The following is a 14331-nucleotide window of genomic DNA, read 5'->3' on the forward strand; positions in this document are numbered from 1 at the left end:
CCAGGGACTTTCCGACGTCTGGAATGCACCCATCCCACAAATGCTAGGAATCTCCCGAGCAGGGCATCAGTCCCCCCTCCAGCAAATGTCCCCTGAACGCCACCCTGAGCATCTCACAGAGAATGGGGCAACTGTTCCCCGTCGGGACACAGAGCCCCTCCAATGCCGGAGTCTGTGAGGTAGAAGGTTCCCATGCACCATAATAATAATAGTTCACACGCGCTGCCTCACCCAATCCTCACAAAACCCCTATGAGGCATGTACTATTTCTCCCCCAGCTTTTAAAATTGTGGTTCAATACACACGACATAAAATCCTCACCATTTCTAAGTGTACGGTCGAGTGGTATTAAGTACATCCACATTGTTATGCAACCGTCACTAACATCCATCTCCAGAACTCTTTTCATCTGGCAAAACTGAAGCTCTATAAATAACTTCCCCATTCCTCCCTCTAGTCCCTGGCAACCACCATTCTGCTTTCTGTTTCTACAAATTTGACAACTCTAGCTACCTTATCTGAATGGAGTCATACAGTGTTTGTCCTCCTGTGTCTGGCTTATTTCACTTAACATCCTCCAGGTTGATCCACGTTGTAGCATGTGTCAGAATTTCCTTCCTTTTTAAGGATGAATAATATTCCATTGTACATATATGCCATATTTTGTGTATCCATCCATCTGAGGGTGGACACCTGAGTTGCTTCTACTTTTTGCCTATTGCAAATAACGCTGCTAGGCACGTGGGTGTACTAATATCTCTTTGAGACCCCACTTTGACTTCTTTGGGGTATATACCCGGAAGCGGGATTGCTGGATCCTACAGTAATTCTATTTTTAATTTTTTGAGGAACTGCCAAACTGTTTTCCACGACGTCTGTACCCTTTTACAATCCCACCAACCGTGCACGAGGGTTCCAATTTCTCCACATCCCGGCCAACACTTCGTTTTTGGGGTTTTATAGTAGCCATCCTAATAGGTGTCAGACGGTATAGGGAGATCCTATTTTTATCTCCACTTTACAGCTGAGGAAAGTGGGACTGCAGAGGCCTGTGACCTGCCCAAGGTCCTGCAGGCAGCAGTGGCAGAGCTGGGATTCCAGCTCAGGGCTGTCTGCGGCTATCCGGTGCTCTCAGCAGCTCCCTTCGCGACAAATCCCTGCTGTCCAACTGGACAGTGTCCGCCCTGGGGCCTCCAACATCCTCTGAGCTCCGTCCAGGGCCTGGTCAGGCTGACCCCGAAGGAGACCACCCCCCCCAGCCCTCGGAGTGCAAGACTAACCTAGCCGGCAACTCTGAAGCTAGAGTTTCAGCAAAGGCCTTACCCTGCACGCCCGTAGAGCCGTCGGCCTGGAGGCGTCTTCGGGCCGGGCGTCCCTCTGGGCCGGCCGGGCGGGAGCGGGGAACGGGGAACGGGGCCCCGGGATCGCTCCGCAGCCGCCAGATGGCCCGGCGGCGTCTTGGAGCAGGGGCAGCGCGGGCCGGGAGCCGGGAGCCGGGAGCCGGGAGCGGGCGCGGGGCGGCGCGCGGACTCTCGAATCCGGCGGGGCGGGGGCGCGGAGCGGCTGCAGTGCGGGGTAGGGCCGCGGGGAAGGGCCAGGCCGGGCGCCCTAGGTGACCCGAGCAGCCAGCAGCCAGGTGCATCCCCGGCGCGGCCGCCTCCCGCCTGCGTGACCGTGGGCAAGCTGGGAGTCTTCCCTATGCCTCAGTTTCTTCATCTGTAAAACGGAGGAAACTAAGTCCAGCCTTGCAGGGAGCTGTGAGCGGTAAATGAGCAGTAAACACACAGTGCCAGGCTGAAGAGTGGGCGCCGTCAGTGCTGGCCACACTGCCTCCTCCCACACCCATGCGTCTCCTCCACCTGTCCCACACCTGTCCCACACTTGTCCCACTTCAATCTCACCCTTAACCCGCCCCTACCTCACACTGCTCTGCCCCACCCCACTAGAGGGCTGGCAGAGCCTTGAGATTAAGGGTCCAGGTTCCCAGATGACTCCTTTAAGGAGAAACGCCTTTGAACGTATTAGCACAGGTCTGCTTCTTAGAAGAACAAACGCAGTAACAATAATTCCTTCAGGTGAACAAAGACATGGTCACAAAAATGTTTGCCACTGCATTACTTATAACAGTGACAACTTGGTAGCACCCTGAATTTCATCCATAGGAACGAGTTGAATCACCATCCTACCAGGCAATGGGATATTTTGTGGCCACACTAAGGGATAATGGAGCTCTACACTTATTGGCATTTCTGTGACATATACTTAGTTGACTGGGGGAAAAAACAAGTTATAAGAAAGTCCTATATGGGGGCCGGCCTGTGACCAAGTACTTAAAGTTCCACACCCCCGACATGGGCGGCCCAGGTTTGCAGGTTTGGATCCCAGGCGGGGACCCACTCCCCTCATCCATCAGCCATGCTGTGGAGGCATCCCACATACAAAATAGAGGAAGACTGGCACAGATGTTAGCTCAGGGCTAATCTTCCTCAAGCAAAAAAAAAAAAAAAAAAGTAGGGGGAGAGGTTGGCAACAGATGTTAGCTCAGAGCGAATCTTCCTCACCAAAAAAAATTAGAAAGTCTTCTATGGATGATCCCATAGGACACAGATCTGTGTGTGCGTGTATAGATACAGACCCTCGCTGCTCCAAGTATGGTTTCCTGATCAGTAGCAGCAGCATCACCTAAGAGCTTGTTACAAATATAGTCTCGGGCCCATCCCAGGCCTTTGTAATCAGAATTTAACAAAATCCCCTGGTGATTCACATGGAAGCTATGGTTTGAGAAGCGATGAAGCAAGGCACTGTCTGGAGAGCTGCCTAGTGAAATATTATTAGGGAGTGGTTACTTCTGGGGGGTGGGATTGAGATTTTCTTTTCTGCTTGTGATTTTCTGAATTGTTGGTATTTTTTTTTTAAGATTTTATTTTTTTCCCTTTTTCTCCCCAAGCCCCCCAGTACATAGTTGTATGTTCTTCGTTGTGGGTCCTTCTAGTTGTGGCATGTGGGACACTGCCTCAGCGTGGTTTGATGAGCAGTGCCATGTCCGCGCCCAGGATTCAAACCAACAAAACACTGGGCCGCCTGCAGCGGAGCGTGTGAACTTAACCACTCGGCCATGGGACCAGCCCTTGTTGGTATTTTTATAATAAGCACATGCCATACAAACAATAAAGCTATTAAAATGCTTGCAAAGGCATAAGATCCAAAACTATAAAACTCCTAGAAGAAAACAGGTAAAAAGCTTCGTGACATTGGACTTGGCAATGATTTTTTAGTTATAACACCAAAAGCATAGGGAACAAAAGCCAAAATAGACAAATGGGACTACATCAAAAGTGAAAACTTTTGTGCATCAAATGACACATCAACAGAGTGAAAAGGTAAGCTATGGATGGAAGAAAGTATTTGCAAATATAAGGAGTTAATATCCAGAACATATAAAGAACCCCTACAACTCAACAATAAAAAAACCAAATGACCTGATTAAAAATGGGCAGATGACTTGAATAGACATTTCTCCAAAGATGATATACAAATGGCCAACAGGTACATGAAAAGATGTTCAACATCACTAATCACCAGAGGAATACAAATCAAAACCACAATGATGTATCACCTCATGCCCATTAAGATGGCTACTATCAAAAACACAGAGGGGCTGGCTCCGTGGCCGAGTGGTTAAGTTCGCACGCTCTGCTGCGGCGGCCCAGGGTTCAGATCCTGGGGGTGGACATGGCACCGCTCGTCAGGCCACGTTGAGGCGGCATCCCACATCCCACAGCTAGAAGGACCTGCAACTAAGATATACAACTATGTACAGGGGTGGGGGGGGGGGGTTGGGAAATAAAACAGAAAAAAAAAAAAGATTGGCAACAGTTGTTAGCCCAGGTGCCAATCATTAAAAAAAAAAAAAACACAGAAAACAAGAAGTGTTGATGAGGATGTGGAGAAACTGGACCCCTTCTCTACTGTTGGTAGGATTGTAAAATGCTGAAGCTGCTATGAAAGACAGCATGGAGGTTCCCCCAAAAATTAAAAACAATTCCCATATGATCAGCAGTTCCACTTCTGGGTATACACCCAAAAGAATTGAAAGCAAGATCTTGAAGAGATGTTTGTACAACCATGTTCATAACAGCATTATTCACAATAGCTAAACATGGAAACAACCCAAGCATCTGTCAACGGATGAGTGGATAAACAAAATATGGTACATATATATACAATGGAATACTATTCAGCCTTAAAAAGGAAGGAAATTCTGGGGCCGGCCTGGTGGCATAGTGGTTAAGTTTGCGTGCTCTACTTCAGTGGCCTGGGGTTCGCAGTTTCAGATCCTGGGCACGGACGTAGCACCACTCATCAAGCCACACTGTGACAGCATCCCACATAAAACAGAGGAAGATTGGCACAGATGTTAGCTCAGCAACAATATTCCTCAAGCAAAAAAGAGGATTGGCAACACATACTGGCTCGGGGCCAATCTTCCTCACCCCAAAAAAGAAAAAAAAGAAAAGAAATTCTGATGCATGCTACAACACGGGTGAACCTTGAGGACCTTATGCTAAGTGAAATAAGCCAGCCACAAGAAGACAAACACTGTATGATTCCACTTATGTGAGATACCGAGAGTAATCAAATTTATGGAAACAGAAAGTAGAGTGGTGGTTTCCAGGGGCTGGGGAGAAGAAGAGAGGGAGGAGTTATTGTTTAATGGGTATAGGGTTTCAGTTTTGCAAGATGAAAAAGTTCTGGAGATTTCTTTCACAACAATGTAAGTGTACTTAATATCACTGAGCTATACACTTAAAAATGATTAAGATGGTTTAAAAAAATGCTTACAAAGAGATTTTATACGATCTGAGAAAGCAGGAAGACAAGGAAGCAGGGAAGTTCAGGCTCTTGGGAAAGAGGGAAGGGCAGTGTGGCTGGAGAGAAGGCAGGACTGAGGAGGCATGTGGGTGATAAAGCCAGAAGTGGGGACTTGCACTTGATGGGAGAGTCCTGGGCCAAAATGTGAACTTTCCCGTGTTAGGACAAGCAACTGGCACCCGGAAAGCTTTAAAGCAGGGCATGACCTTTCCGAATAGCTGCCAGGCAAGTTCACTTCTTGTTGGCCTTTCAAAGTCATTGCCTTGACCTCAGCCTTGCTAACTGTAGCCATGGCCCCACTCATCCACCTCCCCATTACCTGAGATGGCTCCAAGGGGGAAGGCCTGGCTGGTTCTCCAGGCATGGCTATTGGGCCCTTCCTGGCTGGGATGCACAGACAGAACTTTCCCAGCAGCCCCTGGGAAGCTCTGGAGGTAGGTTCCCAGGCTAACTGCAGCTCAGTTCCCAGGGGACACCACCCCCCAATTGCGAGACATGACCCTCAAGCACAATTGTGCAGGACAGCTGGAGCCCAGAGCCACCCCCGGGACTGTCACAGGCCTGGAGGCCACGGTTCTCAGACCTCCATGGAGTCTCTTGGGGTGAAAAGGCCAAACTGTCCGTTTCAGACAAGATGCCTCTTCCTCTCAAGGCTGGGTCATGGCTGGCCAGCACAGTATCGCCTGGGGGTGGGAGGCGGGCACTGTGGCCCCCGGAGACATTTTGCAGACACCCAGAGGGAAACAGCTGTAAGATGCCTACCTGCCCTGAACCCTCACCTGAGGCAGGAGAGGAGACCCACTTACTCTGGTGGTGGAGGAGCAGGGACCAGAACCCCACCCAAGGTTCCAACTCCCAGGCCAGGCTCCCCCACGCCAAGCCTATCCTGAGAATCCCACTCTCTGCATTTATTTATTTTGGGTACCGTCAAAGCCCCTGAGATGGGGTGGAAGGCTGGGGGCATTCCAGGCCTCCAACACTATCTCCCACCCCTCAAAGCTGCCAGAACAGGCATTCCAAAACCCACTCAAATCCCCACATCCTTGAGATGAAGTTGAAATTCTCACCGGACCTTCAAGGTGCTTCAAAATTTGGTCCCCGCCAATTCCCTTCATCCTGTCTCTCCTTCTCCTCCCTTCATCCAGCCCTGCAGCCCTCTTGAACTTCCCACCCTTCCCCACTGACTCAGCTTTCGTACTTGCTGTTCCAGCTTCCTTCCCACTGCCTTATAGACTGTTCTTCCTCCTTACGCGAGGAGCTGTCCTGGACCGCCCAGGCAGCCTCAGTCAGTCTCCTCTGTGCCCACAGGATGGGCTGTGTGCCTTTATCAGGAGCAGGGAGCCTGTCTTAAGTATCTCTCTCCCTAGTTTCCAGAACCATGGCCAGCCACCCCAATATTTGTTGACCAAGAAAATGAACACATGGGTTTTCTATCTTTTATGGCTAATTCTTGTACCTTCCCAAGGGCTCTGGAACATGGCTTTGACCTTCCACAGTAATGGGTCCCTAAGTGCCAGCTGCTTTACCTATGTTGTCTCATGTAATTCTATGGCACAGGTATTAACATTTCCATTATACGGACGAGGAAACTGATGCTCAGAGAGGTCCAATGACTGCCTACTCCTGGTTATTGGTGCAGCCAGGATTGGAACCCAGCCTCACCAGCATGTGCTCATTCACTGTGCTGTGTATGCAGCCTCCCAGTATCCTACCAGGGTGGGGAACAAAAGCCCACAGACTTCTGGGGAATTCTTCACTCTGTCCAAGGATCCCTTAAACCTGTGCTTTGAGGAAGGTGGCTGAGAGACGGGAAGGGTGGCATCCAGATCTGATGGCAGGAGGAGGCTGAGAGTCTGGGGGAACTTCAGAAAGAGGCCAAGCTGACCTGCCATCCCCCAGTGCGCAGCTCTCCAGCCTTAGCACATATAGGGGCCTAACACAAAAAATCCCCTAACAGGAGATTAGATAAGAAGAGGGGAAGAGATCAAGATGCTCCTGAGATGACCTTCTCTATTCTGCCCATCTTGTAAAATGGCCCAGGGATGGCCCCCGGGCTTGAAAGAACCCTCCAGCGCCAGCTATACTAAGTGCTTTACAAACACTATCGCAGCCTTTCCTGGACGCCTACGAAGTTTTATAGTCTGTATTTTACATGTGAATTAATTGAAGTTATTAGCTGAGAGTTCAAGGTCAGGCAGCTATGCCAACAAACCCAGGATAGCCTGCCTTCAAAGGTCAAGTCCTAACCACTATGGTGGACTGCCTCCATCCCCCCTTCCTGAAAAATCCCCAGAGAAAACAAGTTCCCCACCCACCCCCTCATGCGATCACGGCCCTGGAAATTAGGAAATTAGTCTCATAATTCCTATGAGTCAGCTGAACCTACATGTAACATGAGCTGAACTACAAAAATGTTCTTGTCCTTTGCCCCAAGTATTCATTCTGGATGGAGAATAAAAATCCAAGGAGAGGGAAAAAATTTAAAACACTAGAAAAAGTTATTTCCACAGAGTTGTCCATAAAAGTTGAATTATTAATTGCAAAACACCTGGAAGCAATCCAACGTCATAATCAAGGGACAAAGGCTGCACATCCTCAGAAGAGTTCGTTAACGTGGCAGATACATGGACCTTAAAAGTGACATGGAGTTAGTTGGTTTATGTGCACTTAAATTAAATGCAAAATGTAAAGGCAGAACACTTCATTTTAATTTTAGAATACTGTCTGAATGAGAAAGGCTTACGCCATTTTATTTTTTTCCTTTCCTCTAAATAATTTTAAATCAATTAGTTTTGATTAGGTAATTCATGCATGTGATAATTCATGCACATAGTATGTCGAGGTCTGAAGACCTAAGCAATATACAGTGGAACAGCCCCCAGTAACCCATGACAACCATTTAAGAATGTGGGTTTAGGGCCAGCCATGCTGTGGCAGGCGTCCCACGTATAGAGGAGAGGAAGTTGGGTGCAGATGTTAGCTCACAGCCAGTCTTCCTCAGCAAAAAGAGGAGGATTGACAGCAGATGTTAGCTCAGGGCTAATCTTCCTCAAAAAAAAAAAAAAAAGAATGTGGTTTTATTAGTTTACAAAACTCAGAAGGGAACACAGAGAGAAGTAGCTTGCTTTATGGTTATTTTCATCAGCTTTTTTCCTGCAAGGCTGATGAAAGCAAAGGTTTAAAAATGAAACCCAGAGCAGAGAACTCACACCATTTCTCTGACACATAGTTCCGAGCTTCTTGGCCGGGACTGTCTTTTTCAAGTCTAGCTCAAATCCCTCTTACTGTGATCTGTGAAGGAAGCAGCTAAATTGGGGTGGAGAAGTCCGGCAAAGAAACTATGTGAGAGAAAACCGACTGCCTTCTTACCTGTTCACGTACCAGGACGCGGTCTTCTAGGGCTTTGCTGGTGGCTTTAAGGGCCTCCAGGGCCCAGAGCAGGTGCCTAAGGGCTGGGGGCAGTGGGTGCCAGGTAGGGAGAGGCTCTGGCTTTCCCCAGCCCACAACCCAGGCTTCTCTACTGATGGGAAGGGCGGGGAAAGCAGGCCACTGCAGCTCCAATTCAGAAACTGGAGCCAACAAGGGCGGGGCAGGGCCACGTGTCCCCAGCCTGCTTGGAGTGTGGAGTAGGAGGGAGCCACACACCCAGAGGATCAGCCAGAACTTCTGATCGAGGGCACCCAGCAAGTTAATGGTGGGAATCCCCTGAACAAAGTCCTGGATCCCAGGTAGGCTGGGCTGTTTTAAGGGGCTACCCCACTGCCTCTCCAGAACACATTTGCTCTGACAAAACACTCTTCTTACGAAACTTAGTAAAACCGAATGATGTGGTAGTGACTGGAGTGCATGTGGATGTAGGGGGACAAACATTAGACAAAAAAGCCTTCAGGGTCAGCCCCATGGCTGAGTGGTTAAGTTCGTGCACTCTGCTTCAGTGGCCTAGGGCTCGCCAGTTCGGATCCTGGGCGCGGACCCACACACCGCTCATCAAGCCATGCTGCAGTGGCATCCCACATAGAAGAACTAGAATGACCTACCACTAGGATATAAAACCATGTACTGGGGTTTTGGGGAGAAAAAAGAAAAAAAAAAGAGGAAGATTGGCAAGAGATGTTGGCTCAGGGCCAATTTTTATTACCAGAAAAAAAAGCCTGTGATAAATATCAGTGTTGAAGACCAATCAATTCCTCAGTCTACAGATGGAGACATGAGCCCAGAGAAATGAAGTATGTAACCCAAGATCACACAACCAGGGCTTCCCCATGACTCGGGACCTGTCCTGGCGTAACGTGAGATCTGACACAGCACTTACAGGAGTTCCTGGGGACACAGAAAAGAGACCCTCTGCCCTCAGCCCCATCTCCAAGGACACAGGCCTCTCACTTTGCCTGGGTCACAGCGAGTGCTGAGAATGGCTCTGCCAGCCATTTCTGAGGGCACTGCAAAGGCAGCTCCGTCTCTATCTAGTTTTCATAATAAGCTCCCCCATTTACCTAGACTGTATTTGGAGTAATTAGGGGTGGGCCAACCCCCCAAGTGATCCTTTAGCTCCTCCACAGTGGACAAGTGGGGAGCAGGGGACAGCGGAAGGGCTGCATTCAATGCATCAAACTATCCAAAAAGATAGTTTACAGCGTTTCCCTGAAAGTGAGCATAGACTCCTTCATTAAGGGGCCTCTTATTCACAGCTAAGATTCCACAGCACCTAGTTTAGCATGTCTTCTTCTGAAGGTCAGTCCTCAGCACAAGAAGTTGTTCAAGAAATGGTTTCTTGATTGGATTGACAAAACTGGATTCCAGGTTTGTCTCTGAACATTCAGCAGGACAAATGTGCCCACACTGGAATGCATGAAGCTAATTCCCCACCCCCGTCCCCAAGGCAGTGGCTACACTGGCCACACCCTCTGCAGGGCCTTGCTGTAGAGCTCTGCCAAGTTGATTCATACCAGTCAGGCAGCCTGTGGGAGGGCAAGAGGGGCTTGGGGCGATGGGGGCACAGCCACAGGATCTCACTGGGGCCTCACAGGAGCCTGAACAAACTCCACTGTGCCCCTCCAGGGCCTCTAGGCTTGGAACAATGCCCCTTTCCTCCACAGGATTGCAAACAGGACTGAAGTTCAAGATGGAGGTGGCTCCAGGTCTCCCTGGGTTTCCAGACCCAAGGTCAGTGGGCACGACCCTTCAGACCCCCTGGACACTCAAGGGAAGGCACTTTGCTGTTACTATAACTCCTGGAGGTTGATCTCATTCTCCCCATTTTACAGACAGGAAATCAAGACTGCTTAGAGATTGGCGAACCTAGGTCACCTGACTCCATCTCCGGCGCTCTTTCTATGGCCTTCACTCCTACCTGGCATTTGGCAGATAAGATCTTGTTTCTGATCACTTTATGTGGTGAAGTTGCCTTTCTCCAGTTGCAGCATCAGTTCCTTAAAGGCAAAAGATTCCCCAGCGTGCCCGGTTAACAGCATTAGGCCCTAATAACCCAGTAAATGTTAATACTTCTTTTGACTGTCACGTCACTAGCTTATCCACATTTATTCATGGCCCCAAATTATTAACTTGTGAAAACTCTCCCCAAATGTCCTAATCAAAAGCAACTCTCATTCCCTGAGATTTTGTTTACAGTCAGAGAAAGGAGTAAATTCTGTTGGGTGGGCCTGTGGATTATTTTGAAATTTTGAAAATTTGAAAATCAGACTCTAGGAGGCAGAGTTAGAGGTGGGGAACCGAGATGGGTTTGCCTCTGGAATTACAACCAAATCTGACTGGGTACTGACAAAGCTGCTAGACTGGGGGGGTGGGGTGGGATGGGGCGGTGCTAACAGGGGCTTTTAGCTACTTCCAGTTGAGTCTCTTGGTCTTTTATTTATTTCAGTAAAAGACTCCTGGTCTTTTATTGAAAACTGGAATTTTCAAACTTGCTTGTTTTTGTTTTATTTTTGCTTCATTTTGAATAAGAAGTAATGTTCCCTCATTCCCCACCAGATCTGGTGATTTCCAGGTCTGATCATTATCACCAGATTGTGAAATACACAGATGCCCAGACATCGCCAGCAGATTCTTAGGAGTATGTCTGGGGTGGAACCCAGGAATCTATTCTGACAAACTCAGATGATTCTATGTGCAGCTGAGGTTAAACTGACTGTAACAGGTTTCCTACTGTTTCCTGACCAAAAACCTTTGGCTACCCACCCTCCACCTTCTCATTTTTCAGACTTGGGACCTTCTGATTTTTCATGGAAGTCCCAAGGCTATGCCTGTTTTATCTGAGGAAACCAGAGACATGGCCCTTAGGCTCTTCTGAAACTTGCTGCCAGGCTCTCCGGCAGACTCATCTCACCACCAGCCTCAGATCGACAGGAACTTCTAGATTATGGAAACTCCTCTCCAGGGGCCAGGCCCGTAGCCAAGTGGTTAAGTTCACGCACCCTGTTCGGGGGCCCGGGATTTCACCAGTTCAAATCCTGGGTGTGGACATGGCACCGCTCATCAAGCCACGCTGAGGCGGCGTCCCACATGCCACAACTAGAAGGGTCCACAAATAAAAATACACAGCTATGTACTGGGGGGTTTTGGGAGAAAAAGGAAAAATAAAATTAAAAAAAAAAAAACTCCTCTCCAACTTCTGGATGCAGAGCAGACCTGGGAGTAGGTGGCACATAGTAGGTGCTCAATCAATACTGACGGAATAAATGAATTTAGCAGCATCTTCTAGTGGGTTAGGCATGTCTCCTCATGATGGCTTTCAAAACTTCTAAAGAAGTAGCTCTTGGCTGTGCCGGTGCAGACTGCTGAAGGGGATTCTTTGGACTGCTGTGTAGTCTGTTCTGCTGATTTCAGTTCACTTGAACTTCATACGAGCCCTGAACCCTGGGCTATCAGGTCCTCACGGAAATCAGCCACCAACCATGAAGGTGTTCACTGAGTCCCTGCCACGTACCCCCAGAGCAAGCCATCTATCCCCGATATTTGTTTGAACAAGGTTTGATTTCAGCAGCAAGAGATGGATCTTCTGAGCTCTGGATTGAGCCTTTTTTAATTAAAAAAAAAAAAGATTTTATTTTTCCTTTTTCTCCCAACGCCCCCCGGTACATAGTCGTGTATTTTTAGTTGTGGGTCCCTCTAGTTGTGGCATGTGGGAAGCCGCCTCAGCGTTGCCTGATGAGCGGTGCCATGTCCATGCCCAGGATTCGAACCGGCAAAACCCTGGGCAGCTGAAGCGGAGGGTGCGAACTTAACCACTCGGCCATGGGGCCGGCCCCATGGATTGAGCCTTTGAATGTATTTTACGGGTGCAATAAACTTAAAATACTCACATACAATATTGCATATGCAAATAAGCAAGTAGATGACTCATGCAAACACATGTCTATTTTGAATAGAAACAAACTTTAGGAATTAAAAAAAATGGAAAGCCAAGTTGATCCTATCTGAAGAATGCTTCCCAAATTTCTGACTTCCCACTAATGAGAAGCCTGAGAGGCTGCAGTCATGGGAGCAGCACACACTCTAGAGACCAGCACTCTCCCCATGAGACAAGTGAACCCCAAGAGCTTTTCCAGCCCCCGCAGCTGTCTTGCTAGCAATATATTCAAAAACACAAAGACAAGCCACATTCCATCCACCGTCCGAATTAAACGCCCCTCCCCTCAAGAAATGCTATTCTTGGCAAGAGATCTTTCAAAGGAAACAACATCTGTGGACGCTCCACCCAAGAAGTCAGGGGAAAGCGGAGGCAGCTGAAACTTTTCAGTACTTTCTTAGACTCAAGCTGCAGGGACTTAGAGCAGCAGAATGGAAGGAGCCCTAAGGACCAACAGCAAATGCCTCTGTGTCTTGACGTTATCCCCTCAGGTCCATGGCAGTCCCTGATGTGTCTTGCAAGGCCAGACAGAGTTCCCCATTTACTTGGTTCCTCAGCTAAAGCAAAGGGAGCTGATTAGGTCCCCTGAACACCTACATAGTTGGGATTTGTAATTTAGCCTCATCCAATCACTAAGTATTTGTTAAACACCTTTTGTTGGTCCTGAGGCAACAGCTATGAACTAGACACCATTCCTGCTCTCAACATATTCAAGCCTAATCCCTTGTGCCTGCACTCCAGAAATTCCACTTGCCAGAGCCCTCTCTCTTGCAGAGAACAAGCAAACTCATGGACAGGTATGCAGAGGAAGCTCAATGGTGACAATTTCTGGATATGACACCTAAATCACAAGCAAGAAAAGAAAAATTAAACAAGTGGGACTACATCAAACTAAAAAACTTCTGCAGAGCAAAAAAAATAATCAATAAAGTGAAAAAACAATCTATGGAATGGGAAAAATTATTTGCAAATCATGTATCTGAAAAGATGTTAATATCCAAAATATATAAAGAACTCATACAACCTAATAGCAAAAAGGTAAATAATCCAATTTAAAAATGAGCAAAGGACCTGAATAGACATTCAGTAATAGACAGTAGACAATGGACAGGGATAGACATTAGACAATACACAGGAATAGACATTATTCCAAAGAAGCTAGACAAATGGCCAACAGGTACATGAAAAGATGCTCAACATTACTAGTCATTAGGGAACGGCAAATCAAAGCCACAATGAGATATCATGTCACATCTGTTAGAATGGCCATTATCAAAAAGACAAGAGACAAAATGCTAACGACAATGTGAAAAGGGAAGCCTGGTACACTGTTGGTGGGACTGTAAATTGGTACAGCCACTATGGAAAACAGTACGGAGGATCCTCAAAAAATTAAAAATAGAACTACCATATGATCCAGCAATTCCACTTCTGGGAGTATAGCCAAAGGAAATGAAAACACTAACTCAAAAAGATACCTGCACTCCCATGTTCACAGCAGTATTATTCACAATAGCCAAGACATGGAAACAACCTAAGTGCCCATCTACAGATGAATGAATAAAGAAAAGAAGTTGTGGTGCACATATATATATATATAGACACACACACACACATGAGAATATTATTCAGCCATAAAAAAAAAGAAATCTTGCTATTTGTGACAACATGGATGGATCTTGAGGGTATTATGCTAAGGGAAATAAATTAGACAGAAGACAAATACTGTATGATCTCACTGATACATGAATCTAAAAATCCTGAAAACCCCTCGTAGAAAAAGACGTCAGATTTGCAGTTACCAGAGGTGGATGTGTGGCTGGGGGGACCGGAGCAAGCTGGTCAAAAGGTACAAACTTCCAGTTACCAGATAAACAAGTATTAGGGATCTGACATACTACATGATGACTGCAGTTAACACTGCTGTATGATATATATGAAAGTTGTTAAGAAAATAGATCCTGCATTTTCATCACAAGAAGGAAAAAAACGTTTTTTTCTCTTTATTGTATCTATATGAGGGGATGGATATAATCATTTCACAATATATGTAAGTCAAACCATTATGCTGTACACCTTAATCTTATACAGTG

General features: G+C 47.3%; 1 protein-coding gene and 1 long non-coding RNA gene across 7 annotated transcripts in view; one reads left to right on the forward strand and one right to left on the reverse strand.

Moving 5' to 3' along the window:
• The window catches only part of IL34 (interleukin 34), a 57328-nt gene extending 48870 nt beyond the window's left edge, over positions 1 to 8458 (reverse strand). The window contains exon 1 of one of the 6 annotated variants that reach the window (XM_070612318.1): positions 8242 to 8458. The gene's annotated coding sequence lies outside the window, so the exon portion shown is untranslated. Of the gene's footprint in view, positions 1 to 1323; positions 1894 to 8241 lie in introns of those variants that run through there. The other 5 variants (XM_070612325.1, XM_070612322.1, XM_070612328.1 and 2 more) reach the window with 5 other exon arrangements.
• Positions 8459 to 8493: 35 nt separating this feature from the next.
• Positions 8494 to 11928, forward strand: LOC139082475 (uncharacterized). Its single transcript, XR_011538525.1, has 3 exons — positions 8494 to 8600; positions 9969 to 10035; positions 10137 to 11928. It is a non-coding gene; the product is annotated as an uncharacterized lncRNA (long non-coding RNA).
• Positions 11929 to 14331: the final 2403 nt, after the last annotated feature.

This window comes from Equus przewalskii, chromosome 3, assembly GCF_037783145.1.
Source record: "Equus przewalskii isolate Varuska chromosome 3, EquPr2, whole genome shotgun sequence".
NCBI lineage: Eukaryota > Metazoa > Chordata > Mammalia > Perissodactyla > Equidae > Equus > Equus przewalskii.